Source organism: Macaca thibetana, chromosome 4 (assembly GCF_024542745.1).
Source record: "Macaca thibetana thibetana isolate TM-01 chromosome 4, ASM2454274v1, whole genome shotgun sequence".
Taxonomy (NCBI): Eukaryota; Metazoa; Chordata; class Mammalia; order Primates; family Cercopithecidae; genus Macaca; species Macaca thibetana.
Window position 1 is genome coordinate 84,874,743 of NC_065581.1, and position 27,789 is coordinate 84,902,531.

Sequence of the window (27,789 nt, forward strand, 5' to 3'; positions counted from 1 at the left end):
CTAGCCCCAGGTTGCCCCCTTTGATCTCTTTTTCAAGCCAAGCTTTTGCAATATGAGATAATTATTTTAATTTTTTATTTTTCTGGGATGGAGAGGAGACTTAGCACAACTTGCTAGAATTAGTTTGCCAAGTCTATAAAGATCCAATATAGGCCAGGTGAGGTGGCTCACGCCTGTAATCCCAGCACTTTGGGAGGCCCAGGCGGGTCAATCACCTGAGGTTGAGAATTTGAAGCCAGCCAGGCCAACATGGTGAAACCCTGTCTCTATTAAAAATATAAAAATTAGCTGGGCATGGTGGCGTACGCCTGTAATCCCAGCTACTTGGGAGGCTGAGGAAGGAGAATTTGCTTGAACCTGGGAGGTGGATGTTGCAGTGAGCTCGGATCACACCGTTGCACTCCAGCCTGGGTGACAGTCTTAAAAAAAAAAAAATCCAGTAACATAATGTTCTGGTATGACTTGGCATTGCCCAAGCTTGCCCTTCAAATTAATTTAGTAAGAAACCAGAAGAGTTCCCAAGAACATTTTGGTTGAAGTTTGAACATTCTGATTGAAGATTCTAGGGATAGTCTCTCCTGCCTAATTGCTTCAGGAATGGGAGCACAGTAGACTGAGAAAAGCAATATTGCTGGTATATTCTGGGCAGTTATCCACCAAATAATATTGATCCTGATCCTTTTCTTATTTTTTCCCTTCTAAACTGCATAAGAGACAGAAGTCATGAAACAATTTTTTTTTTTTTCCCAGTAGAGATGGGGTTTCACCACATTGGCCAGGCTGTTCTCAAACTCCTGACCTCAAGTGATCCGCATGTCTCGGCCTCCCAAAGTGCTGGGATTATAGGCGTGAGCCACCGCACCTGGCCCACGAAACAATTTTAATGGCATTTCCTTAACCATTATTTTCTTTTAAGACATCATTGCTAATGAACTGCACATCACCTCCTTCCTTCTGGAGGAGGAAGCTTCCCGTCACCATCCCATGCTTCTCTGCAGGAGAAGGAAAACACACCTGACCTCCGTTGACTGTGCATGTGCTTGTTTGGTCCAGGGAACTGAGACGTGCAACTTGCTTTCGCACTCCTATAGAGTGCTCTGAATTTTTGCTTGTTGTTTTGTTTTGTTGAGTTAGTGTCTCTCTCTGTCATCTAGGCTGGAGTGCAGTGACATGAACACAGTCCACTGCAGCCTCCTAGGTTCAAGTGGTCTTCCCACCTCAGCCTCTTGAGTAGCTGGGACTACAGGCATGCACGACCATGCCTGGCTAAGTTTTAAATTTTTTCTAGAGACAGGATTTCGGCATGGTTCTCAGGCTGGTCTCAAACTCCTAGGCTCAAGCAATCCTGCCACGGCCTTCCAAAGTGTTGGGATTATGGTGGCTGAAATTTTTAATAACAGTGAAACAATTTTTATTAAAACAATTTTTAATAACAGTGAAACAATCTCTTTATTCAAAAGCAAAAAAAAAGAAACAAGTTGGAGTAGAGAAATGGTCAGGTGAAACAGCAGCTCAACACCAGATGGAAACCAACTAAAGAGAGGCTTCCAATTTTGGGTCTCAGGCGCACCCACAGCTGGGGCCCCTGGTGAGAGGAGACTGGGGTTGTGAAGGATGGTGTTGCCTGGTGGTAGAGGCCAGGGTAGAAATGAGAAGTGTGATCATAAGACTGGCTGGAGGGTTCTGGCGTCACCCCCACTTGACCATCATTTACTGGTGGTATCTTCGAGAGCCTCTAAGGTCCATGGAGTTAGCACAAACAAGCATTGACAGTGAAGCCCAGTAGTCTTCAACATCATATAATTACTGGACATTACATTGCATAAACTGCAGTGTGAACTGAACAAAGACCCCATTACAGGAGTGTGAAAGAGCAAGTAATCATGCCCTGTTTCCTCACTAACTGCCTGCCTCACCTTTAATATGCTCCTCTTTTCCCTTGTTCCCCAGTCCTTGGCCTATGGTCTGAAGTGGAAATGTTTTCATATTTATTCTGTCTGGTACTGTTTCCTCTGAGATTGACAGTTCAGATTTCATTTTGAGGTATGCCTAAAGGATAAAAAGTCTGCCTCTACTTCTTTCCTTCCATATTTATATCTTCTTTCTTCCTCTTTTTTTCCCTCTCCTTCTCTCTTCCTTGTGTCTTTTTATATTTGCTAGGTTGAATTCCCCTTCCCTACTTATTTTATCCTGTATCTCAGTTTCCTTTTACTTCATTATCTATTCTGTGGGGAAGATGATTTACTTTGTGCAATGGTATATAACTTGATTTCTGACATCATGAATCCCTTTCCCTGCCCATTTTGACTTTAAAAGGGTTCAAAGAGGATGATTTCAGATAAACAGTTGAGTCAATTTAACTATCTATCAAAAGAAAAGTCTCCCAGATACTTTGCATCAATTACTAGTTCTTTACTGTCTTGTGTATTTGCACAGATGAAGAATTCTATTGGCCCATGTGCTGGGTTAGTGCCAGAATAAGATGGGCTCTGTCCCCATCACTCCATTGGAAGAGGCTATTGTCAAGGTTACCTGTGACTTCTGCATTGCCAGCTTTGATGTCTTCTGTGTCCTCCTCTTGCCAGCCTCTCTCCAGGGTTGCCTCACTTGTCTTCTGCTCTCCTTTCTGCTCCTGGCCACTTCTGCTTCCTGGCTCACCCTTCTTCCCTTCCCAGTTTCAAATGCCTGTTTCCTAGGGTCAGACCCAGGCCTCTTCTCTTTATTCAAATTCTCTCCTTGAGGATTTCATCTTTAAATATCACTTGTATCTTGTAGACTTCCTCTTTTTCTTCTCCTCTTCCTCCTCCTCCTCCTTCTTCTCCTTGTTTTTCTTCTTCTTCTTCCTCCTCCTCTTCTTCTTCCTTCTCCTCCTCTTCTTCTTCCTCCTCCTCCTCCACCTTCTCCCCGTCCTGTTCCTTCTTCTCTTCCTCCTCTTCCTTCTTCCTTCTTCCCCTCTTTCTCCTCCTCTTCCTCCTTCTCCTCCCCCTTCTCCTCCTCCTCCTTCCTCCTTCTCCTCCCCACTTCTCCTCCTCTTCTTCCTCCTCCTTCTTCCTCCTTCTTCTTGCCCTTCTCCTCCTCCCCCGTCCTCGTCCTCCTCCTTCTTCTTCCTTCTCCTCCTCCCCCTCTTCTTTTGAGACAGGGTCTCGCTCTGTCACCCAGGCTAGAGTGCAGTGATGCGATCACAGCTCACTGCAGCCTCAAACTCCAGGGCTCAGGTGATCTTCCCACTTTGGCCTCCCAAAGTGCTGAGATTATAGGCCTCATTCACTGCACCTGGCCTTGAAGACTTCTAAGTATAAATCAATAGCCCTAACCTCTCCCCTAATCTCCAGATTTCTAACAAGAAGAGATCTTGTTTGTGCAGACATCTCCTCCTGAATGGACATAGCAAACTGAGCTATGAGCAACACAAACAGAAATTATTCTCACTGCCACCCCCTCCCAGCATGCCTTCCTCACAGCCTTTCTAATTCTGGTAAGTGATATTGCCATCCACTTAGTAGCTCAGTCAAAAGTCACACTCCACCCCCACCTCTAATCTGTTACCATTTATACTTCTCAAATAAACTGGAAATTCATTCCTTTATTTACTTATTTATTTTTGAGACAGAGTTTCACTCCCATCACCTAGGCTGGAGTGCAGTGGCGAGATCTTGGCTCCCTGCAACCTCTGCCTTCTGGGCTCAAGCAATCCTTTTGCCTCACCCTCCTGAGTATCTGGGACTACAGGGGCCCACCACCATGCCTGGATCATTTTTTTGTGTTTTGTCGAGATGGGGTTTCATTCGCTCTGTTGCCCAGGCTGGTCTTGAACTCCTGGGCTCAAGTGATCCGCCTGCTTCAGCCTCCCAAAGTGCTGAGACTACCAGCTTGAGCCGCCGCACCTGGCCCCATTCCCGTTTTACAACACTACTGTTATCACCCTTGTCCATGCAACTGTATTTTATTGCCTGTAAGACTGCAGTCATTTCCAAAGAAGTTTCCCTGTTTCTACTCTTGTGTTTATTATGGTACTTTCTTCACACAGCAGCCAGAATAATTTTCAAAAATGTAAATCAGATTGCATCGCTCCCTTTCTTAATAACCTTACGCACTGCCCCATGTCTGCTCCCCCAGCCCGTAAAACCCTCTTCTTTGCATTCTTTAGTGCATTATTTCCACTGTAGTATTGACCTCCTGAAAAGCTCAAGCCTTTTATGCTGTCTGGTTTCTTTCCCACAGATGAAATAAGAATAAAAATATTTATGGATCTGAAAATTCTTTAAAGTATTTATTACTGTGCAGGAGGTAGAAAACTTCCTACATAACCTCTTCTTTTTATTTGAAACAAAGACTGGAACTTCAGGGACCTGTGATGTTGTCTGGTTTTCTATGATCTGATGAAGGATACTGAAGAGAGTGAAAAAAATAGTATAGACTTGAGGAGAAAGAAAAGGATTTGTGGGAGAATAAAATGGGAAAGTAAAACAGAGTGGGGAAGGGGGAGCTAAAAAGAGAAGCACCCAGGATAAATCTTTTCCTTGCTTTATAATTCATACTATAGTAAAATTTTATAAATTTAGTTGCTGTAGAAAAAGGAATAATAAAATAATATTAATTAGTATCATATTCATAATTATACTGTTTCTCTCTGAATTTATTTAATCTTTCTGCAAAGAGCTCAAAATGCCTTAAAGAGCTCTAATGATACTATATTATTGAGCAATGTGTCTGTAACAGACATTAATGATGTAGTATTAAACCAATCCATAGATGCAGTATTAAACCAATCCATAGAGCTTTCTAAAGGTACAATAGGCTAATATAACATCAGAAACCTAATTACTACTCTCAGAATTTAGAATTGAAATTAGCTTAATGATACAAAATTTTTTAATAGGAAAAGCTATCCACAAATAGTTGCTATCATGTAGTTTTTCAGTGTAAGGAAAATTAAAAAAATCAATAAAAACAAAATGATTACTCAGACCTTGTTACATAGATACTGCTGTTAGATGTCCTCCTTTTCTAAGATAACCTATTGTGTGGTTTTCAGAGCCTTTTATAAGTCAGCCACTAGAGAGCAAACTTCTTCTTTTTATCAGGCTGTAGTTTTATTTTTTTAAAAAAATACACACCACATATATATTGGGAATCTCACAATGACACATTATCTCAGACTGTAAAATCTGATAATATAGCTTCTAGATGCCTGGGGCAGTGGGTGTAGGGGATGAAGTGGGAAATTTTAAGGCCGTTTATATTAAAAACACAAGAAAGAACAAGATAAGATGTTGTGATGTTGAACTACCTTCCTGGAGTGAAAATGAAACCTTCTGCTAATGGAGCATAAAGTCTTACGTTTCATGCCATGTAATAAAATATGATAGGCATTGTTTGGTCTGACAGGTGTCTTGGGCCTTTTTCCAGACTACGGTCTCCAGGGAGCTCAAAGACATGATACTGTTTCCAGGTGAAATGTAGATAAATTACATTGTCAGCTACCTCTGCTGCCTCCAGTTCCAGAGGCTCCAGTCACAAAAAAGAAGGCTGCCAGTTCCAGAACACTCTCATCTGTTGGACTAACCCCCAACTATTGACATCCTTTCCGAAGGTCAGGATGGCACCTGAAACATCAATATACCGGCAGATCAATCTGCTAAACGGTGCCAGGGAACAGAAGGATTTACTGCACATAGAAATTCCAATTTTTCAGGCCCCAGAGTGTCTCAGCCTGCTTTTTGGCCAAGAATGGGAGATACTCAGCTAGGTAAACCACCTTCTCTTCTGGTGGCCTGTTGGCAATTGGTCCTGTTCTCATGACCCTAGGGTCTCATGGCTCAACAAAGTTGTCAGAATGAAGTTTCATCTCTGTTATTTGTGCTTTGGTATATTTGAGGGTTTATAATTTAAAATTTGAACTTTTTGGGTATTTCAAAAAAATAGTATTGGGTTGGTGCAAAAGTAATTGTGGGTTTTGCCATTACTTTAAACCAACCTAGTATTAAGAGCTATAGGTAGATTATAAAAGATATCCAAGAAGGGAGATTTCAAAACCTCCCGAGGGAATACTTTCCAGGGTTTATTGGCTATTCCAGTTAGGTTATCTTTTCTTTTTTTTTTTTTTTTTGAGACAGAGTCTTGTTCTGTCACCTAGGCTGGAGTGCAGTGGCATGATCTAGGCTCACTGCAACCTCTGCCTCCTAAGTGATTCTCCCAAGAAGTTCAAGTGATTCAATCTCCAAGAAGTTCAAGTGATTCTGTTGCCTCAGACTACTGAGTAGCTGGGATTACGGGTGTCCACCACCACACCTGACTACTTTTTGTATTTTTAGTAGAGACGGGGTTTCTCCATGTTGGTCAGGCTGGTCTCGAACTCCTGACCTCAGGTGATCCTCCCGCCTCGGCCTCCCAAAGTGCTGGGATTACAGGCAAGAGCCACCATGCCCCGTCAGGTTATTTTTCTTATGTTGAATTGGCTCATGTGAAATTGTCAATATTTGAACAATTTGGCTTATAAAAATGGCCATTTTACAGAGTTCAACCTAATACTTTATGCTACAGGGCCTTCTGTGAAGAGGTCTTTTACAGGCATTGTTCACCACTTCATAATCAATCAACAATCATTGTCTGCCCACTAAGCGCTCAGCACAATGTCAATGCAACTCAACAAGGATATATTATTGACTGTCTGCAAGGTGCTTCAGTGAGTACTGCAGCAAACGTTAAGGTCAGCTAGATGAGATCCTGTCTTTACAGAGCTTATATGCCAATGAGAGAAGGTAAAATTAATCACTTGGACTACAGTGATTAAAACTACAGTTTTCTACAGTTAAAATGCTGTGGGGGTATTTCAGAAAGAGGATAAGATTCAATCCTGCCTGGGGGCCTCCAGGAAGGTTCATTGCTGGGATGACACTTGCATGGAAGGGCTGACACTTAACACGGAAGAGGTGCTAATTTAATTGGGACTTAAAGGAGGCATAAGATTTTTCTTACAATTTCCCATCAAATATCGGTAGCTGTGGTTATTGTTATCAGTAGATGGTGAAATTTCTGAGGGCAGTGGTCTCTCTGTAGTCACACGGTGCCTGGCACAGAGTTAGAGCCTCCACTCTATGCTGCCAAGTCAGACAAGAACACTTGTCCTGAATCCAGGCTGCTACTTCACCAGCTGTGTGACCTTGAGCAACTTATTCAACTTCTCTGTGCCACAGTGTCTTCATCTATAAAATGTGGGTACATAATAGCACCTATCTATGTTCTGTGGAATCAGACATGACTGGGCATTTCCACAGTTCTGTAGGGGAGCCCAGTCAAATTAGTTTCATGTACACACCAAGGAGCCCCCAAGGAAAGAAGTCGAGCTAAACTTAAGGAAGACGGAGTCAGGCTGGCATGTCTGGCTCTACCCTGAAGCCCCAGGGAAGAAGCAGAGGCGAGACGCAGCATCTGTCACTTTGGCCCAGTTCTGTGTCCTGATTCCTGCAGTGGGGTTTGTGTGTGTGTGTGTGTCTGTGTGTGTGTGTGTGTGTGAGAGAGAGAGATATTTCACCTAAATATCTCTAAGACCCCAAGGTCTCAGCACAATTGCTTTTATAGCCCCTGGATAGATTGTAGCCCAGGATATGTGTAGGGCCGAGATTTTGGAGGACCGACAGCTCCAAGGCCACAGGTCAATACCATCACCTCCAGGTCCCCAAGGCTTCTGGTGGGTGGCAGAGGTCCCTGGCAGACTCTCCAGAGAGGATTGTTCATGAGGACATTGGAGGCAACCTCTCAGAACACCCAGAAAGTTTGGGTGGATGGGGCTTCTCTGCAGAAGAGGAGTCCTACTATAGCAGGCAGGGTGAAAATCAGCATAAGGAAGGTTATGACCTAATGCTACCCAATTTGTATCCTTCAGGTTGCCGTGGTCTGGGGCACATCAGAATCCTGACTTCAATTTGGCAATTTCCATTATAATTGAAGGTCTGAAAAGTTCTTAAAAAGTTCACTTCTTGCCTAAGAAAATAATATATCTTATGGTGAGTAGTTAAAAAAAATAGAAAAACATAAAAAATTAGATTAAAATAGCCATTAGTTTATCATACAATGATATTTACTTTAGATGTATTTTTAAAAGGTATTTTGATGTATTTCCATCTAGATTTTTTTTTTTTTTTTTGAGAAAGAGTCTTGCTCTGTTGCCCAGGCTGGAATGCAATGATGAGACCTCTGCTCAATGCAACCTCTGCCTTCCTGGTTCAAATGATTCTCCTACCTAAGCCTCCCGAATAGCAAGGACTACAGGCACATGCCACCACGTCTGACTAATTTTGGTATTTTTAGTAGAGACAGGGTTTTGCCGTGTTAGCCAGCCTGGTCTCAAACTCCCAGCCTCAAGTGATCGGCCTGTCTCAGCCTCCTAAAGTGTTGGGATTACAGGTGAAAGACATCATGCCCGGTTAGATTTTTTTTTTTTTTTTGAGATGGAGCCTTGCTCTGTCACCCAGGCTGGAGTGTAGTGGCATAATCTCAGCTCACTGCAACCTCTGCCTCCCAGGTTCAAGCGATTCTCATTTCTCAGCCTCCCAAGTAGCTGGGATCATAGGCATGCACCACCATGCCCTGCTAAGTTTTTTAGTATTTTTAGTAGAGACAGGGTCTCACTATCTTGGCCAAGCTGGTTTCGAATTCCTGACCTCAGGTAATCTGCCTGCCTTGGTCTCCCAAAGTGCTGGGATTACAGGCATGAGCCACCGCGCCCTGCCACTGGTTAGATTTTAAACTAACAAGTGAGATGCATATTTGGAATTTGCTAAATTTATCTAAATACCTATATTTGCTATATAAATTTTACCCATTTTTATTCTCCCTGTTTCACTTAACCCCCTTTTTTGAATATTTTCCTATATTATTAACTATTATTGAAAATACTATTTAATGTGTGTATTCCATATGGGTTACTCTAATTTTTAAAGTAATTTTTATTAAGGTATACTATGAAAATATTCTATACATGAAATAGTGCTAACTAACATAAGAACAGAATGAACGATGCTTTCTCCACTCACCCTCACCTGCTTTGTCCTTGTCAAGAGGAGATACTTTCAGTTTTCACTAGCAGCTTATTTTGAAATTTGCCTCCATATTTAAAGACATGATTAATATCCTATTATTTCTTCATTTACCAAGTTTAGTACATATAGTGAGGACTTCTGCTCATTTTTACCCTCTTTTCTTTCTCGAATCTTCCTGATGTAATTATATTTTAATTTTTACCTAAGTACATATTCAGTATGTCCATGATTATTACTTTGTGCATATTGTTCACTGTCAACCTCTAAGTGATATACTGTGATTATATTTTCTTGTGCATTTTTTATTTTTTCTTGGAGTTAATAATTGTCATTTTTGCTTGCTTAAATTTCTTTGACACACAATGTCTCCCTACTTTCTAACAGCTCTGTAAAATGACTCTATATCATTTTTTACACAGTCAAATCTGTCATTTAATTTATCAGTTCTATTTTATTGTGTAAAATTCCTTCTGAAGCCCTCTGACCTCCTGCTCCCTTCTGGATTTGTTCTCCCTAGGCCAGGTGTCTCTAGATTTATATTTTACTTTATTATTATTATTATTATTATTTTGAGACAGAGTCTTGCTCTGTCATCCAGGCTGCAGTGCAATGGCATGATCTTGGCTCACTGCAAACCTCTGCCCCCTGGGTTCAAGCGATTCTCCTGCCTCAGCCTCCCAAGTAACTGGGATTACAGGCATGCACCACCATGCCCAGCTAATTTTTTGTATTTTTGGTAGAGATGGGGTTTCGCCATGTTGGCCAGACTGGTCTTAAACTGCTGACTTCAGGTGATCCACCCACCTCGGCCTCCCAAAGTGCTGAGATTACAGGCGTGAGCCACTGCGCCTGGTTAGATTTTTAAATAATAGGCTGTTATCAATTATTTTAAAAAGCACATGCCTCCAATGTTTGTATTATTAATGTTTATAAAATATATCCTTTTTCTGTAATAAAGTAGAATGCACATTGTGAAACATGAACAAAATTAGAAATTTTAAAAGGCTAACATAAAAATAAATTTTAAAAGGTATTATTTCCTTCTTGTGCCCTAGTGGTTGTCTTTCACTCACTGGGGTGGGAGACCAATGCTCTAGGCTTACTCACAATGATTGTCTTGGGATTTTCCTTTGCCATCAATCTAGAAATTACTTTAGTCTATTTTTTGTGTTATTTCTTGGATTTAATGTTTCCTTCTTAGTTCTCACCCTCATTTTGATGGAGCACATCCTGTAGTAGCTTCCTAAGAAAAAGTTTAAGGGATGCAAGTTTCTGAGGTATTGCTTGTCTAAAACATCTTTATTTCTTAGAATAATAAAAAATAAAAGTAACAGACTGGGAGAAAATAATTTACAACACACATGTCTGATAAGGGACTTGTATTCAGAATATACAAAAACTCTTAAAACTCGACAATAAAAAACCCAAACAACCCAATTTAAAAATGGACAAAATATCTGACCAGATAGCTTACCAAACAAGATATTGTATACAGATGTCAAATAAGCATATGAAGCTTGACATCGCATGTCCTTGGGGAATTGCAAATTAAAACAAGAATGAAGCTGGATGCCGTGACTCATACCTTTAATCCCAGCACTTCGAGAGGCTAAGGCGGGCAGATCACTTGAGTCCAGGAGTTTGAGGCCAGCCTGGGCAACATGACAAAACCCTGTCATTACAAAACACAAAAAAATTTAGCCAGGCATGGTGGTGTGCCCCTGTAGTCCCAGCGACTTGGGAGGATCACTTGAGCTTGGGAGGCAGAGGCTGCAGTGAGCTTACATTGTGCCACTGCACTCCAGCCTGGGTGACAGAGCGAGATTCTGTCTCAAACAAAAACAAAAACAAGTAAAACAAAAAACTACAATGAGATATCGCTACACAACTATTAGAACCTGAAAATTTGAAACACTGACACCACCAAATGCTGTTGACCAAGTGGAGCAACAGGAACTCTGATTCATTGCTGGTTGGAATGCAAAATAGTACAGCCACTTTGGAGAACAGTTTGCTAATTTCTTACAAAAGTAAATATAGTATTACTATACAATTCAGCAGTCATGCTCATTATTATTTACTCAAATGAGTTGAAGATTTATATCCAACAAAAAAAACTGCATATGAATATTTATAGCAGCTTTATTCATAATTTCCAAAACTTGGAAGCAACCAAGATGCCCTTTAATAGCTGAATGAATAAACATACTATGGAACATCGATACAATAAAATATTATTTAGCAATAAAAAGAGGTAAGCTATCAAGCCAAGAAAAGCCATGGAGGAAATGTAGATGCATATTGCTAAGTGAAGAAAGCTAGTCTGAAAAGACAATATACTGTGTGCTTCCATCTATATGATATTCTGGAAAAGGCAAAACTATAGAGATAGTAAAAAGATCAGTGATTGTCAGGGGTTCAAAAGGAAGGGAGAGAGGGCTGAAGACATGGAACATGGGATTTTTAGGCAGTGAAACTACTCTGTATGATACTATGTTAGTGGATCCATTTGATTATACATTTGTCAAAACCCATAGATGTATACAACACAAAGTGAACCCTAATATAAATTATGGACTTTAGTAAATAATAATAATGTATCAATATTCATTCATCAATTGTAACTAATGTATCATATCCATGTGAGATGTCAATAACAGAAGAAACTGTGGCCTAAGGTGGGGGAAAAGGGTAGGGAAAGGAATGTATGGGTACTCCTTAATTTCTGTTCAATTTTTCTGTAAACCTAATAGTGCTCTAAAAAATAATATCTATTAATTTTATCTTCATGTTGCATGAATAATTTGATTGGGTAGAGAGTTTGAGACTGAAATAATTTTTATGCAGAAGTTTTGAGACATTGCTTCATTGCCTTCTAAGTTTCTGTGTTGCTGAGAGAAATCTTGTGCCATTTTAAGTTGTGATTCATAGTATAACCTGTTCTCTCTCGCATCCATCCCCTAGACCTTTTCAAAGTCTTTTCTATTTTTAGTGTTTTGAACTTTTGTAGTGACGCAGCTCTTTCTTTCATTAATTGGCTTTTTAATCTGAAGACTCATGACTAGTAGTCCTAGAAAGTATACGATTTCTTTGATAATTTCCTTCTATTGTTTTCTACCTTCTCTCCTATTAATTTAGACCTTTGAATTTATTTTCTAATTAGCTTTTTTTTAATGCCAATCTCTTTATGTATTTGTTTGTTTTGTTTGCTTTTTTGTTGTTGTGGAATTCTTTGTCCTTTCCTAGACCATATTTCCCAGTCCCCCAATTGAGTCTGTCCTTTTTGCTATCATCATTTCTTCTCTGAAGCTATGAATGGTAGTATGTTTGAAATTTTCTTCTGCCCTGAGCATTGTTTCACTGTCCTATGTACTGCACCCCTCATCCCCCCATTGTTTATTTTTTTCTCTCATGTTGGAGGCTTTCCTCAAATTTCTGGTGCAAGAGAGTGTATCTATTTGTAGTTAGGAATGGAGCACTAAAAAGCTGATTGGAAGCTGTGTGTGCATGTGTGGGGCTGGTTGCTGTGGAACAAGTGATGAGCAGAGAGCTTTTGAATTGAACTCCTTATATGTTAGCATATATTGGTGTCTTCAGAGGAGGATACTAACCATCTCCTGCCTGGGATGTAAGATTGGCTGCTTGTGCTCTAGAATTGACAGTGAAAAATCCAGGATGCAGATTTTCATTTGGTCTGTCTGTTCTCAGCATAGTACTGTGTCTCTATCCTCCTTTTGCCTGGTTTCTTAAGCCTGAAGACTTTCTGGTTTGATTTCTCCAGATACTATAAGGTAAAGAAGGAGTAGCTACCTGACCATACAGAATAAAAATGAGACCCTAATTTAGGAGTGGCTTAATTTTTCTTTATATATATTTATCAACGAATCCTCATCTTCAGCTCTTTGGTCCACACCTGTCCTCAAAGGTCTCTAGTTCTCCTATTTTCTGAGCTCTTCCAAGGTTCTGTGTACCAAATCACTATTCAATTAATGTTAGTTATTATTACTATAGTATTGCTGTTGTAATTTATTGCCATACACTGTGTGGATTTTTTGGTTTGACCTTCTTTTCTCCCTGCACGTTCATTTATCATGCTCCTGTTTTTAATCTTCATATATAAGGGGCTGAGATCTAGTTGTTGTGGTAGTCAGAAAAATGATCCCCCAAAAGATATCTAGGTCAAAATCCTAGAATATGTGAATATTATCTTTTTAGGGAAAGAAGTCTTTGCAGATGTGAGTAAATTAATGATTTCGAGATTAGGAGATTACCTTGGATTATCTAGGTGGGCCCTAAATGCCACCACAAGTATCCTCATATAAGAGGGACACAGAGTAGAAGACAGATAGGAAGAGAAGGAGGCAATGTGTCCACAGAGGTAGACATTGGAATGATGCAACCACAAGCCAAGGCAGGGCTGAAGCCACTAGATACTAAGAGAGGCAAAGAGTGGTTCTCTCCTAGAGTCTACAGATGGAGGGCAGCCCTGCCAACATCCTTGTTTTGGACTTCTGACTTCCAGAGTTGTGACAGAATACTTTTTTTTTTTTTTTTTCCCTGAGATGGAGTCTAGCTCTGTTGCCAGGCTGGAGTGCTGTGGCGTGATCTTGGCTCACTGCAACCTCCGCCTCCTGGGTTCAAGCAATTCTCCCACGTCAGCCTCCTGAGTAGCTGGGATTACAAGCATGAGCCACCATGCCTGGCTAATTTTTGTATTTTTAGTAGAGACAAGGTTTCCCTATGTTGGCTAGGCTGGTCTTGAACTCCTGGCCTGAAGTGATCTGCCCACCTTGGCCTCCCAAAGTGCTGAGATTACTGGCGTGAGCCACTGTACTCAGCCCCATTTCTTTTTTAAGCCACTTAGTTTTGGTAATTTGTTATAGAGCCCTAAGAAATGAATACAAGTCACCATCTAGTTTTATCAAAGATGGGATTTATGTTTCAGTTTTATGTTCTTTTGGTGGTTATGAAAAGGGAGCACTTAATGTCTATCTTGAAGCTAGAAGTAATATATCATACTTTTTCTCCAATGTTTGAACATTTTAGTTGCTTCTAGTCTTTACTATGATGACTCACAGAGAACATTCCAGTGATGGAGAACTTAGAAAAATACTAGTTATTTGTGTTTATTACTCAACAGGTCTTTTTTTTTTTTTTTTTTTTTTTTTTTGAGATGGAGTCTCACTCTTGTTGCCCAGGCTGGAGTGCAATGGCACAATCTTGACTCACTGCAGCCTCCACCTCTGGGGTTCAAGCAATTCTCCTGTCTCAGCCTCCTGAGTAGCTGGGATTATAGGCGTGCACCACCACACCCAGATAATTATTGTATTTTTAGTAGAGACAGGGTTTCACCATGTTGACCAGGCTGGTCTTGAACTCCTGACCTCAGGTGATACACCTGCCTCAGCACTCCTTATATCCTTTATTTAAGTTTCTGATTATTTCCTTTAAATGATTCATAGAAGGTACACAATAAATTTACAAATCAAAGGGTCCTAATCTTAGTTTCGATGTCTATTGATAAAAAGCTTGCCTGAAAGTCTTGTTGTTGTTGTTGCTTTAATGGGAGATGCTTATTATTACTCAAATCAGTCTCCAAAAATCTGGAACCTAGGGTTTTTCAGGACAGTTCAGCAGGTAGGGGGCCAGGGTTTGGGGAGTGCTGATTGGGTTGGAGGTGAAATCATAGGGGGTCAAAGCTGTCCACTTGTGCTGTGTCGGTTCCTGGGTAGGGGCCACAGGACTGGTTGATGGGTCTGGGTGGAGCCATTCTGTCATGAGAAATACAAAAACCTGAAAAGGCTATGAAAGTGATGTTATTTGCAGGAATAATGGGGGAAAATGTATTTATATACCCACTAGAGGTATGTCAATGCCAATTTAACCCAGATTCACCAACAATGAAAATTATTGAAATAACTGCTAATATAATACATAAGAAGAGCATCTTATTTTAATTTGTATTTTTTAATAGTTATGTTGAGTATTTGTACCTATGGTTATTGTTTGTATTTCTTTGTCTAAATATAGCTTGCTTGTGTCCTTTGTCCATTATTTGTCCAAGGTTTTAATATCTTCCTTGTTAATTTATAAATCAAGGATATCAACATTTTGTCATATTAGTCTCAAGATATTTCATAGTTTATTATTCGCCTTGAAGTTTTTTTGGTGGCACTTTAGGACATGTAGAAATTTAATATTTTTACTTAGTCTAATCTATTAATATTTCCCTTTGTGATTTCTTCCATTGTTTTATCCTTAGAAAGTTTTGCCTTAAACAGGTATAGAATTTTGTTTTAATGATCTAAATTATTACATTTATCTCTGGAATTTATTTAGGTACATGATACAAGTTGTCAATCTAACTCTGTTCCCATTATAGTAACCAATTGCCCTAAATCATTTATGGAATAAATCTTTCTTATTTCCAATGATTTGTGCTGTTATTATATGTTGAATTATAACATACACTGATGTCAACTTGTAAAGAACAAAAGATAATATAGCAAATATAATTTTACTTACTATCCAATACTAAAAGCTGTAACATCTTATACAATTTATATTTAAAGATTTGAAAAAATTACTTGTAAGGTTTAGGACATATATTCTTTTCTGTCCCCCAGAAACCATGAGTTATATATATTTTATGGGTATCCAATCAATGTTTTACACTTTTGCTTATTGCGGATAGATGTATTTGTAAAGAACTGTGTTTTTCAAAATAACTTATATTACTGTTATAATTTTAGGAATATAACACAATTATTGACTAGCTAATCCTTTCCCCCATTATTTGACCACTTGTACTAAGTTCCCATATATACATAGGTCTCTTTCTGTACTTTCTATTCAGTTTCCTTAACCCATTTATCCATCTTTGTGCCAATATTCCACTGTCTTAGTTACTATAGCTTTATAATAAATCTTGTTACATAGCAGGGAAGAGCTCTTTCCTCAGAATTATCTTGGCTTTTCTTAGACGTCCAATTTTCTATATAAATTTAAGATTTACCTTGTCACATGAAAAATCTTGCTGGGATTTTGATTGGACTTGAATTATGTTTGTAGATTAATTTGGAGGATAATTATCTTTTCAATACTGACTCTTTCCATCATATATCTACCCATTTAGTTTTTCTACATACCCGGTTTTTAAATATTATTTTCTTTTCAAAAGTGAATTAAAGCTAATTAATTTTAAATTATCTATAATGCAGAACTAAAATAAAATTTACTAACACTATACCCTTGCAATTTTGTTAACAAATAAAAATAAAACTTGTTAATTAAAAACAAAACTGAAAACAGAAAAAAATTATTAAAAATATAGATATCGGCAATAACAGTTAAATAATTTTTTTGAATTTTTGTCTTACTGAACTTGCTGAGTACTTATGAAATTAATTAACATTTGGAATCACTGGCGAGAAGTATACCCAATGTACACAGGAGTCACTGGAGCCTTCACATTGTCAATATCCATCAGGGTTCATACTTCTAATCGTCTTTTTTTTTTGGATTCAGATCCACATAAGTACATATATTATTATTATTGGCTGAAATCTCTCTCAAGTTTTTTTTTTTTTTTTTTTTTTTTTCAAAGCTGTAGGTTTCCCCTCCAGCTTTCCTTTTTTTTCTTTATAATTTATTTGTTAAAGAAACCAGGTTTTTGGCGGGGCGCGGTGGCTCACGCCTGTAATCCCAGCACTTTGGGAGGCTGAGGCGGGTGGATCTCAAGGTCAGGAGATTGAGACCATCCTGGCTAACAGGGTGAAACCCTGTCTCTACTAAAAATACAAAAACAAAATTATCCGGGTGTGGTGGTAGGAGCCAGTAGTCCCAGCTACTCGGAGGCTGAGGCGGGAGAATGGCGTGAACCTGGGAGTCGGAGCTTGCAGTGAGTCGAGATTGCACCACTGCACTCCAGCCTGAGCAACAGAGTGAGACTCCATCTCAAAGAAAAAAAAAAAAAAAAAAGAAACTAGGTTTTTTGTCCTGTACAGTTTTCAGCCTGGATTTTGCTGATTGCAGCCCAAGCATGTTATTTACCATGCTCATCTGTCCCCTGTACATCCTGTTAGTTAGTAATTAAATCAGGAGATTTGACACAATCATCTTCAGCTATTTGGGCAAGGCACGTTTGTAGGTGGCATTGTGTTAGGAGTCCTATAATATCTGCTGTGTCTCTTTGTGGCATTATTATTTGTTGGTATAAAATGTCTAGATCCATTAATTCATTAGGGATTGGAGAATGCTGATATTCTAATTCTGTCATTTTTGTTTGTTAGCTAGAATATTTTGTTTGTTTGTTTGGTAGCTAGAATACTTTCATAAAGAGAGATTCATCCTCATTGACTTTTGGTTACCCATTGATACAACTCATATAGAAAAGGGGATACATGCCTGATTTTTTTCCCTTAATTGACCAATTCTCTAAATACAATTTGGTTCCCTAGCACCCTCCAATAGTGGCAATCTGTTTTCTTCTCTTTTTTTCCGCCACAGTATGTTAGTAAACTCATGGATTTAAGAATTTTTAATGTTTCAATATGTTGCCATTATTATCCTCATTGATACTCAAATTTTCCCTTCTTTGGCCAGTGGGAGCCTCTTCAGGTATATTCCTGGGTCCTTTTGACACTCCAGTAGTCTTTGATAACATTCCTACTATCTGTGTTGACAAGATGTTTCAGGACCAATTTCTATCATTCTTATCCCAGATCTGGAATCAAACATTTATCCAAAGAGCCCTGGTTCACTTTAGTGTAAAATTATGTTTGGAGATAAAAATACGGTGTTAAGATACTCATTGCTACTGAAGTCATCATTATTTTGGGCATTTTCAGTGGGCAGAGCTAGGAAATATAGAAAGAAAGCTGGGCATGGTGGCACGTGCCTGTAGTCTCAGCTATTCAGGAGGCTGAGGCAGTCAGGTTCCTTGAGCCCAGAATTTCTGGGCTGTAATGCGCTATGCCAATTGGGGGTCCACACTAAATATGGCATTAATATGGTGACCTCCTGGGAGCAGGGACCGCCAGCTTGCTTAAGGAGGGGTGAATCGGCCCAGGTTGGAAACGGAGCAGGTCAAAACTCTGCTGCTGTCAGTAGTAGGATTGCGCCTGTGAAAAGCCACTGCACTCCACCCTGGACAACATAGCAAGAACCCATCTCTAGAAAAAAAAAAAAAAGGAAGACAGAAAGAGATCAGATCTGAGAGAGAGAAAATTAGGAGCTTGTAATGATATTTCCAATTCAAAATCAGGAAAACAGACCTGGTCCAACATCTATACTGTAGATATATATCTATAGTGAAATATCTTTCACTATATTTTATATTAACCCCTCCTTTTCCATTCCGTTTGCATCACAACAACCAGACCCTTGACATCCTATGCTCAAATAATAAGACAGTTTTCTAACTGGTTTTCTTCTATTTTGACCTCCCTACCTCCAAGCCATTCTACATTTCATAGCTAGATAGACAATCTTAGAATACCTATTTGACCCTGTTATTTCCCCTTTCATAAAAAATCTTTGGTATTTCATACTGTCCAAATGTTAAAATCCGTATTTCTCATCCTGTTCAGTGACCCCTACCTACCACTTTGGTCTTATCACCATCCCTCTGACTCTTCTAGAAAACTGGTAGCTTCAGTTAACCTACCCTGTAAACACAGTTTTCATATTTTTCCTTCATGTCTTTGCATAAGCAATTTCACTCTCTAAAATGTCCTTTTTTTTGCATCTAAATTATATCAATTTTCAAGACTGTTATAAAAACAGAACTGGCTGGATCCATTACCCGATATTTGGTTCCCATCCAAAATTTGGTTTGAATGTCAACATTGATGATACCACATACTTACCAAGAGGATAGAAAAGGTTCATTACTCACATAATGAGGCTTTGCATGAAAAGCAAGCAAGGCTCCCAAGCTAGTCCAAAAATGCATTGAGAGAGCAGGGAAAGTAGACTGGCTTGGATTTTATTGTGATTAGGGAGTGGGGTTCGGTTTAAGGTTCCCACATAGGCTGGGGCTTGTGTGGTTTGAATTTACTGCCAACAGCAAAGGAAGGGTTTCTCTGGACCAGCCAAGTTTCTTATTGGCAGGAGGCGTATAGATACAGTGGGGCCAAAAGCTCTCAGCAGTCAAACATTAACAATAGAGTCAGACTACTTATTATTGAGACCCAATCCAAATTCCACTGACTTTCCTGGTCCTCGGTCATCATTCTTTCTTCTGAATTCCCAGCATTCAGCATTTGCTGCCTCATCCTGTTATTTACCTTTCTCTATATTCAACAATGGAAATAAATTTAATTACTTTAGAGTCATATATCCAAGGGGTGAATCCAAGTTTTATAGGTCCTGAGACTTAAACATTTTGGAATGTGGCATGAACACTCCACATTTTCATAAAGTCTCTCTTTATGACAAAGAGTATAAAACAGGTACCAGGCTTTGAAAGGAGATGTGCTTGTGAGAGCCCTGAAGCTTTAGCTTCATCAGCTTTATGGGAAATCTGCTTCTGCTTTCCTCTTATGCACTGAAAATTAAATTTTTTTTAAATATGCAGTAAAGTTGACTTTTATTGGTTACAGTTCTATGAGTTTTTGCACATACATATATAGGTTCTTGCAACCACTGTGACTGACAGGGTACAGAGTATGGTTCAACACACTAAAGAACCCCTTGTGTTTCCACTCTGTATCCAGATTCTCCCAATACCCTCTTGTATATTTTGGCTCTTCCACTAGATTGTAGCAGGTTGGTTCACAAGTAATTGTGGTTTTTGCCATTACTTTTAAATTGCAAAAGCTACAGTTGCTTTTTGCACCAACCTAAATAACATTGTGAAAGTAGCAGCTTTATCATACTGTATTTCTCTAGCACAGTGCCCTATAGGCAGTGGGCACCTTGTAAAAGTTGATTGTTGTTGATGATAATGAGGACAAAGATGGCATTTTGTTTTACAGTAAAATAAATTTCTTGTAATGAATAAAGATGTTAAGTATATTATCTGATAAAGATTAGATAAGAAGCCTTCAGTTAAGCTAAGTCAGAATTCACAAAATTAAAAATATTATCATGTTTTGTTTGAGTCCCTCAGTGATGAAGTTTGTGAAATTCAACTGATTTTAGATGCCTCCTTTTGCTTGACATTGGGCTTAATTGTCACAGCATAATGCCTTGAACATGTAGATGTTCAATAAATACTTGGTGATTTAAATTAGTCAACTACTGTAATTGGCTCAATCAGAAGTTACTAAGGCTAAACTCCCAGTAGCATTAAAAAAAATACCTTTTCAAATGAAGCAAGTTGAGAAGGTAGAAGAAAAGGTCTTTAGCTGAAATATCAATTGAGATATTAAATAACTCCTGGATAGCCTCAGTGCCCCAGTTCTAAAATGATTTTGTAGAGTTCAGATTGGATTAATTTTCACCAAGCTCATCTGCAGTGGATGCATACCTGACTTACTGTTTTGACTACTACTACACCTTAAATCACCACTACTAGACCTTAAATTTTCACTTAATCTGAAATTGAAAATGATTTTCCAAACAAGGAAAGGAGGAATTGAAATGCTCTTCTCATTTCCTTAATGCCTAATGATGAATTGTTTTCAAATATCAGTGTATACCTGACCTTCACAGGAAATAATTGTACTGCGGCAGGTTCATTGCAGAGCAAGGGAAGGGTCATACAACTGAACATTCCAGATAAAAGTCCAATTAAGCTCAAAATAGTTCCTCACAGAGTAAAAAGAAAAGGCTAAGAAGGCATAGGCTTTAGCTCCCAATTGCATCTTCTTTCTCTGTGATTAATTGTATTAACCAAAAAGTGTTAATGTAGCCTGAGACCAAGGTCAGGAGTTCTGGTTCCTTCTGTCTTCCTGCCACTCACCTGGAAGTCTTACCATCAGAGTCTTGTCAACAACCAGGTGGTTTGCTTGTTTAACAGGAAAACAAACAGAAGTGCTGGTGAACCTTTCAAGAAAAACCAGTCTTTGCATCAGTTGGCGGCTAGCCAACATAGAGTTCTCTGGAGAATCAAAGACATTTTTATCCCCGTCTGTAGGCCTAGGGATTTGAGGCAGTGTGATCATTCCCAGAAGGGGACCACAGGTTTACAAAATGCCGTCTTTAGTAATAGTGCCATATAATGTCTTTTAAAGCTGGTTAACGGTTGCTTTATTCACCTTTATGTGAAAGATTTATCTGCATAGACCAGACTTTCGGCTATGGAGTATTTCCCATTGTGTCTAAAAATGATAAGACTAGTTATTTCTTATGTTCAACTCTTTTGAGGAATGAGGTGGCCATTCCTTTGCCTCTTTGATTTTACTCTCCTTAATTCCCAGGCATTTACAATCATCCAAATTGGATTTGATTAGCATAAGCTAGATTTCCCACAAGAGTCTCCTAATACATTTCTTCTGCAATCAAGTCCCAGTAGGACACAGTAAGCTCCTCTTGTTCATCCAGTGTGTCATTCAAATAGATACTAAAGAGAGATGCATAAGATCATTGGCACTTGATGATGACAAAGGAGTGAGGTTGCAGCATGAGGCTCAGAAACCAATGCAGTAACAGTAAAGATAAAGGTAAGCCAGGGCAGCAGAGCTCTGCTACTGCTGCTGTTAAGATCCATGCTCTCAGCCACTGTTTAGAAACAAAAGTTGATAACAAGGGAGTTGTGATTTTTTTTTTTAAGAACAACATTTCTGTAAAATTTATCAAATAAGGGAAGGCTTTATTACATCATTAAAATGGATCTCATGGCTGTCCAAGGACAGGGACTGCAGGGTGAAGAAGATTCTTTTTCAAGCTTTACATGGGTTTTCTCTCATGGTGTCTCTTTGTGGGTTTGTGTGTGTGTGTGTGTGTGTGTGTGTGATTTTTGCCTGAGAGCTGCTTATTCTTTTGGAACTTTATCTGTGGAATCCTTTGTGACCTAGGTTGAAGTTGAGACTACCAACCCAGGCACTCTAGGAATTATATTCTGTGCTTAAGGTATTTCAGACTACACAGATAGCATTTGGATTGCAAGCCATGTGAGGACTAGCTTGTGGTTCTGAACACACACAGGAGGTGGTTTAACCCTTCGCTCAGCACTGAGATCAAGAGGGACGTAATTCCTTGCTGCTACCTTCTGTAGATCAGGGTCTCTTTCTCATTCACTTAAGCGTGTCTAGAGGTGTAGACATCTGGGTTCCAATATTATGTGGGAGGTCGTCATTTAGATTACCCATCTTGGGTGGGACCCTGTATCTCTGTGCAACCCCTCAGAGCAGAAGCTCAGATCCTCCAGGGATTGGCGGACACTTTCAGGATGGAAGCCAGCTTTGGTGTTCACTTACCAGCCAGGGTTCCTGATCTGATTATATTCTGGCAACTATAGAAGCCTTTATTTCATGCCAGCTCATTGATGCATTTAAATCATTTTAAAAAATATTAGCTAACATTTTAGTTGCCTCATTTGGGGAGTTTGGAAGCTTGAGAATTAATCTTCCAGTATCTCTACTTCAATATAAACATCTTTCTGTGCTCGTTCTCTACTAGGTCAGCTGATTCTGTTTAGTCAAAGTTCCCAGCCTTCCAGAATTCCAGCTTACTGTGGCTTTCCATGACTAAGGCCTCTTTGATTCTGACTCTACTTCAGTTTCTGCTTTCACTGCCATTTGCCCCTGTCACTCCAACTCCAATTAAGAGAGGAATCGAATTTTCAAGTCAATCCATTCAGGTTCATAGGTCCTCGATTACTGTTGTGTCAGCGTCTACACTAGGTTCAGTCAAGTGTGGTCAGTGGGTGTATGTGTGTTTTGGGGTGGGGGAATGGTGGGGTCATGTGCTAAAAACATGGCCACCATTCCTTAACAGGGCTGTGAGCAGGTTGTTTCTCATAGAAGAGGGTATGGGAGGGAACCAGAAAACATTTCTAGTACAAAAATCTGTAGGAACAATACTCCCTCTCCCCTGCCTTCAAAAACACACAAACACACCAAAAATAGTTGGATGAGATCCAAGGTAGTGAGGGTTTCTATCAAATACTTAACCATGGTGAGATGAGTGGTTATTGTGAGGTGATAACATGGTAGCCAAAGGAGAATCCTGCATTAGGACTTAGTATCAGTGGCTATGGCCCTTAAGCTTAATTATCTGCTTATGTGGTGTAAAAGACCATAACATTATTGCAGCTACTACATACAGATCACAATAGACTTACCAAAACCAGCTTAGGAAGGACACTAGCAACTTTTATTAAAAACTCAATTTTAAATGTTACCAAAATGCCCAAGAGATCATCTAAAATACACGTTTGTATTTCCTCAGTGCAATAATTGAGTAAAATTAGGTACAACATTGACCACTCCTTTTCCTCCAGCTACGGTTACTTTACAGCTAACCTTCTTGAAAACATTGTCCATAAGCACTGCCTCCACTTTTCTACCTCCTATTTTCTCCTTAATTTACTCTAACTTGTACCACAACCATTAACACTACACAGAAACTTCATAGGAAGAGAGTTCTTGTCTGTTTTATTCACTGTAGTAGCTCTAGCATCAAAGGGAGTGTCTAGCACATAATAGGTTTTCAATAAATATTTGTTAAATAAATGTAATGGAATGCTAACCACCTATTAAAATGATAATATTGATGGAGTTTTTAATAATATGGAGAAATATTTAGGATAAAATGCTAAACAGGAAAAAGGATAGAAAAGTATATATTTCATATGATCTCAATTATTAAAATGCATGGAAAAAAGACTAGAAGGAAATATGCTAAAATGTTAATAGTAGATTTCTGGAGTGGGATTTCTGGGAATGATGATCTTTTCTTTTTGTGTACTTTTTACCTTCCACCAAACTTTAATATGGGTAGCTTTTATAATTAGGCAAAAACCATAATGAAGCACCAACATAAAGGAGATGGCCTTGTATTTCAAAGTACCTTACTTTAAAGCTCAAAGAACAAATATTGTTGTACTTACTAAAGATAATGTACCATATGAGATCACATTTGGTAAGTGTAGATTGTTCAGATGATAATAGGTATTGTTACTTACCATGTAATTGTTTCAGTCTCATCTCTGCAATCATGTAACAACACCTTGCCACAAAAACCGCAAGAACAAACCATTTATTGGGTGGTTACTACGTGAGGTACATGCATTGTCTCATTAAACCATCACACTAATCCTCTGAGGGAAGTATGATTATTGTAGTATTACCAATTTTCTATGAGACATAGAGTGTGCATGGAACTTGCCTAGGGTGACGCTGCTAGCAAATGGACCGCATCAAGGGCAGTTCTTAATTGGGGATCTGGGAACCTTTGACTTTTATTGATTAACACTTTTCAGAGTGGTTTATCCTGTGCACAGAAGCAAGATGCTAGAAACACAGTCTACAAATGTTAGCCAGGAACTTGCCATTGTAGCAATTTTCAGCGACTACTGCACACATTGGTGTAGGTGTGTTATTTTCCCACTGTGGTTGGCAGAAGTTTAAAACAAGAATTCATGGCTGGTTTGCATCAGGGTGGGTACTGGGCTAAAATGAAAAGTGCCTAGTGAAAATAATTTGGAGATGTGTTGCCATTGTTGAAAAATGTATAAAAGCAACGTACGTTCCATCGAAAAAATATGCTTTAGAAAATCTTTACTTCACATAGATAAATGGAAGCCACGTGGGCTGAACTGGGCCAGGACACCGCATGTTGGCTGCTGAGAGGTCCAGGTGTGTGGGAGGACAGGTTGCATAGCAGCAGTAGCCATGGCCCTTGGCCTTAACAGTCTCTGGGTATGCCATTAGAAAATAAAAGTACTTTCTTTTTTTTTTTTCAATTGAGAAAGTTATATGCATATGGTAAAAAATGTACAAAAGAGAATACAGTGCAAAGTCATCTCCCACCCACAACCCTCATTTTCTCTCCCCAGAGACAACCATTGTTACTAGCTTCTTGAGTGTTCTTCCAGAAATATTTTAAAGATAAAGGTATATATTTAATATTTTTGTGTATTGTCTTTGAAACACACACGTGGTATCAAATTATACCCACCTCCCTTCTTCCCCTTTAGTAGGTCTTGGCAGAGTTGTCATATATAGTTGTGCATAGGCACTTGGTTGAGGGGAGAATGGAAGCTGAAATTCAGTACACTGTGTTCTCTGGCAGGGCCTGGGCCTGCCTGGAAGAGGGCACCTTTTCTCAGTTTGCACAAAGGTACCATCTTAGGCTCTGAAACATGTCCATATCAGCATATAGAGACCTATTCCACTCTTTTTGCATCATTGCAGAATATTTTATTGTAGTGGACAAGCAATATGTTAGCTAGTTTCTTATTGGTGCACATTTGGGTTCTTTCTAATCTTTTCCTCTTAGAAAAAAAAAATGTCCTTGTCTAAACATTTTTGTGCACCTGTGTGAGCCCATCTGAGGAATAAGTTTGGGAGCACCATTTTTGAGATTCTGAAACAGGTGGTTTCAAATAAGAAACAAAATACATTGATTTTTTAAAAGATTCAAACTGCAGAGTTATTTCTAAAATTTTTGTAAACATTGTTTTATTTATTTGTTTGTTTATTTATCTGAGACAGAGTCTCGCACTCTGTTGCCCGGGCTGGAGTGCAGTGGTGCGATCTCAGCTCACTGCAACCTCTGCCTCCTGGGTTCAAGCGATTCTCCTGCCTCAGCCTCCTGAGTAGCTGGGATTACAGGTGCTCATCACCACGTCTAGCTAATTTTTTTTAAAAATATATTTTTAGTAGAGATGGGGTTTCTCCATGCTGTCCAGGCTGGTCTGGAACTCTCGACCTCAAGTCATCCACCCACCTCAGCCTCCCAAAGTGTTGGCATTACAAGTGCGAGCCACTGTGCCCAGCCCAAACACTGTTTTATTTATTTATTTATTTATTTAAGATGGAGTTTTCACTGTTTCCCAGGCTGGAGTGCAATGGCATGATCTCGGCTCACTGCAACCTCTGGCTCTTGGGTTTGAGCAGTTCTCCTGCCTCAGCCTCCTGAGTGGCTAGGATTACAGGCGCCTGCCACCACGCCTGGCTAATTTTTGTATTTTTAGTAGAGACGGGGTTTCACCATGTTGGCCAGGCTGGTCTCAAACCTTTGACCTCAGGCGATCCACTGCCTCGGCCACCCAAAGTGCTAGGATTACAGGCGTGAGCCACCACGCTGGAAATGACTAGGGCCCAGGAGAAGAAAGCAAAGACTTTCTATAGCAGCTGGAGGTCAACTTTCAAGGCTACCAATCCATTTCTTCTCCTGGGCCCTAGTCATTCACAATGATGCCATTCCTCTTTGAGCTGTCCTCCCTACTTCCAGAATTGTCTCCGTCAGCAGGGCCTAGATTTGAGCAATGCTCTCCCTTGTTCTTGGGGAGGTTCTTGCTCAATGAAATTCAGAAGACTAAAAATTTCCCACTTGATTTCCAGGAGAGAGTGTGGTTTGTTGTCACACCTCTGAAGGCCTTGGCTTTGCTGCTATTAAATGTCAATAAATCTCTAACTCTCCAAAATACAGAGAGTATAATGCTGAAGTGAAGGGATTTACATCAAAGAACTTTTATTCTTAGAGGCAATATAGTATTGTAAACAGGGCAGGGCCTATAGAATCAAAAAATAGGGACTAGAAGGATCGATCAGCCATGCTTGATTATGTGTGAAAAGCGATTTGCACATAGCAGGCAATCAGTAACTGAAATTGATAAAGATGATGATGATCATGATCATGATAGTGAGGCACTCAATATGAATGAATAAGGAAATAGATACATTGTGGGAATCATGCTGGGTGTTCCATAGATGTTAACTGATGTTCGCCCCAAATGGATGAGTATCATATCTCCATTTTAAAGACAGTGCCATAGAAGTGAAAAAACTTGTTCAAGGATTTGCAGCTACTAGGAGAAGGGCTGGTGTGTAATCCATGCTCCTCCAGGTGCCAGTTGATGTTCCTTTCCTAGATATACATACTAATTTTGAAAAAGGGAAGTGAGCAATGTTTTAATGGGTTCTAAAGAGTGAGTTATATAGGTTCATTCTTTCTGCTTTCTGAAGACCATTTTTTTCCAACAATTTTTTTTTTCTTTTTGAGACAGAGTTTCACTCTGTCACCCAGGCTGAAGTGCAGTGGTGCCATCTTGGTTCACTGCAACCTCAGCCTCCTGGGCTCCAGTGATCCTCCCACCTCAGCCTCTTGAGTAGCTGGGACTACAGGCATGCACCAATGAGCCCGGCCAATTTTTGTATTTTTTATAGAGATGGGACTTCATCATCTTGCCCAGGCTGGTCCTGAACTTCTGGGCTCAAGCGATCTGTCTTCCCCAGCCTCCCAAAGTGCTGGGAATACAGGTGTGAGCCACTATGCCCAGCCAACTTATATAAAACATTTGAATTTTAAGAGTAGCTTTTGCTCAGTAACAATACAAGAGATGGATTGTTAGGACAACAGATTTACTAACAAGAAGGCTCAGGTATCTGAAAAATTAGTAAAGTCCTCATGAAGAAACTTTTGATCCACAATTCTAAAAAAATGTATTTTCACAATGAAGAGGTGTTTGCTGATCTCTGCAGCCTTGAATATTTTGCTTTGTATTATGTACTTTTTTTAGTGTGTATTTCAGCTTTAAAGAAACTTTTCTATATTCTTTATCCTCTGTATTCATCTTTCCACTTGTGAAATCTATCAGGTTCTTAATTCCTTTCTCCGTTGCTAAACCAGAATC

At 39.4% G+C, this 27,789-nt stretch overlaps 1 protein-coding gene and 1 long non-coding RNA gene across 2 annotated transcripts in view; one reads left to right on the forward strand and one right to left on the reverse strand.

The window, feature by feature from the left end:
- Window positions 1-4,114, reverse strand: part of AKIRIN2 (akirin 2) — a 149,597-nt gene extending 145,483 nt beyond the window's left edge. Inside the window, exon 1 of the mRNA XM_050788070.1 lies at window positions 4,110-4,114. The gene's annotated coding sequence lies outside the window, so the exon portion shown is untranslated. The remainder of the gene's footprint in view (window positions 1-4,109) is intronic.
- LOC126952934 (uncharacterized) overlaps window positions 1-27,789 on the forward strand; it is a 132,338-nt gene that overhangs the window by 41,978 nt on the left and 62,571 nt on the right. The gene's annotated exons all lie outside the window — the stretch shown is intronic.